The sequence below is a fragment of the Cricetulus griseus genome, unplaced genomic scaffold, assembly GCF_003668045.3.
Source record: "Cricetulus griseus strain 17A/GY unplaced genomic scaffold, alternate assembly CriGri-PICRH-1.0 unplaced_scaffold_1, whole genome shotgun sequence".
Lineage (NCBI taxonomy): Eukaryota > Metazoa > Chordata > Mammalia > Rodentia > Cricetidae > Cricetulus > Cricetulus griseus.
Genome location: NW_023276808.1, coordinates 8496975 through 8499441, shown reverse-complemented (window position 1 = coordinate 8499441; position 2467 = coordinate 8496975). Strand labels below are relative to the sequence as shown.

General features: G+C 43.7%; 1 pseudogene; it reads left to right on the top strand.

The window, feature by feature from the left end:
* The first annotated feature begins 832 nt into the window (after positions 1–832).
* On the top strand, positions 833–1747 carry LOC118239762 (annotated as a pseudogene).
* The last annotated feature ends 720 nt before the right edge of the window (positions 1748–2467 follow it).

The following is a 2467-nucleotide window of genomic DNA, read 5'->3' as shown; positions in this document are numbered from 1 at the left end:
CCTCTGGACAACCTGCACACAATTAATGATAGATGTATATTACATGTGAATGTTAAATGCAGAGTGTTGAATGTCAAGGAGGCACTGGAAAAACTAGGCCTCTCTGAGTTAGGTAAGCTGCTTTCCATATATTCATCAAGAATGTTGAAGTTTACTAGAAACATGATCCTACACCCAGCTCCCTGATACCAATGCTCTGATCAGATTAAATCCACAGAGCAAAGTTATTGAGAGACCTTCCCATAGGGTCTCTCAAGAGAATTTACATGGACCACATGGGTCTCTACTAGACAGGGAATATGGCCACACTCTTAACCCAGATACAGGGAGGACCCTTCAAACTGTCTTCCACAGTTCACCAACTACTCCTCCCCATCTGCAGACAGCATTCCCTAGGTCACAATGTTGTGGTTTCCCAGATCACTGAAACACTCATCTCAGTTCCCGTCAGCAGCAACTGCACCACAGCACACAAAACTGCTATTTCCTCATAAAAATCAAGCCTGAAGCCTGGTGATAGGAAGATCTCTGCATCTCTTCTGACTGGCAGGTCACATGAGGGCCTGATTGGATAGTGAGGCTTGAGTGACAAGAGCACCTCCCCTGGGGTTGGAGTGTGTTTAAAGACACAGTATTGTGGTCCTGACCATGCCTCCCACACAAGAAAAGAATCTTTTTTAGATCTGCAAAGATATGCATTTCAATAGCACTGGGCCTTGGCTCACACTGCAGTCCCTGCTATCTTCCTGGTCTCCACAGCCACTTCCCCTTGTCCTCCTGAGTATAATTGAAAAGTTTCTGCACCCCAATAAGCCTGTCAGGACATGCAGCAATGCAAGTCAGACCAAATCAAGATGAATTAGAAGAAGCTCACGTGAGAGATGAGGCTCTCTTCCTTTCCCTCCACCCACTGTCTTCTCAGTCTCAGCCGGACCACAACTGTGTGATCCTTGAAGTTCAGGTGTCATTGCTGTGTGGGATAAACAGTAATGGTGGAGGCTTTGCCTCCTGGATCAACAGGCACAACATCAGGATCAGGAAAAGTGATGACAACAGTGGCCTCCCTCACTGGATCTCCACAGTTGCTGCCCTGGCTACTGGGATGGTTGGAGGGGGTGTGAGCAGCAGCAGCAGTAGCAGTGGCTGGAAGAAACAAGTCACCTGCAGATATTTTATGCATAGGGTTTGTAAGGAAGGAGATAACTGTCCATATTCCCATGAACTCTAAAACAGTCCATATGGTGAAGTGTGCATGGATTTTCAAAGAGGGTTTGGGGTTTATGGAGACCGTTGCAGATAAGAACACAGCAAGCCACTGCTAAAGTACCCTGCAGGGCCCAGTGACCACGGAAAAGTCAGAGAAGCAGCCAGCTGCAGTGGAGACACAGCAGCAACCCTGCCCCCATACTGCAGTGGGAGAGTGTCACTATGGGGAAAACTGTGTGTATCTCCAAGGAGACTCCCTTGACATCTGTTGGTTGCAGGACCTCCCCCAAATGATACTACTCAGAGGTCACAACACATAAACTCTTGCATTGAGGTCCATGAGAAGGACATGGACCTTTCTTTAGATGTGTAGTACAACAAGGACTTAGTATGTGGGATCTGTATGGAGGTGATCTATGAGAAAACCAACCCCAGTGAGCCCCATTTTGGGATCCTGCCCAACTGCAACCACACCTACTGCCTCAAGGGTATCCACAAATGGAGAAATGCTAAGCAATTTGAAAGAAAGATCATAGAGTAAGTCTCCTCCCCAAAATTCCTTTGTGCTTTCTATTTTGGGGAAGAATTTAGGATCTTGTGTCAACTTCCAACTAGAAGGATAACATTTAAATGCAAGTACTTTATCATAAACCTGGGTTTTCTAATTGGGATTTCTTTCTTGTACTTCATCTACCTGCTAGGTTAGTCCATCTGTCTACATCATTTGAATGAAGAAACCCTGTGTATAATTTACTAGGCTCTTTGTGCATTTTGAGGAGATTGTGTTTAATGGATTAGACATTTAGAACAAACTTATCTACCTTTGAATGTATGTTCCCTGGTGTTTTACATTTAACTCTTTACTATTCCATCCACTAAGCTAGCCAATAATCTACTATCCTATAAAATCTGTTCTCATAACTGAACAAAAGACACACAATCAAAACAGAGCAACATTACAAGAAATAAATTCTTTTAAATGGAAGAAAAAAGAGAAAAATCTCATGTTGAATGGATACAACACTCCTGGATGGCCTTTCAGTATGCCATAGAGGATATGGGAAAGGGAGACAAAAAAACTTGAGTCTTATCTAAGGGGGACTGTTTAAGTACACTGTGGGAGTGGTCATGAATATCTATGTGTGAAGCATCAATGTTTGTCATTATTTTGATTTCTGATATTATGCAGGTTTTGGAGGAAGATGGGGTGGAATTTCTACCATAACATTACAGACTCTTTGGGTATATGGAAGCCATTGGT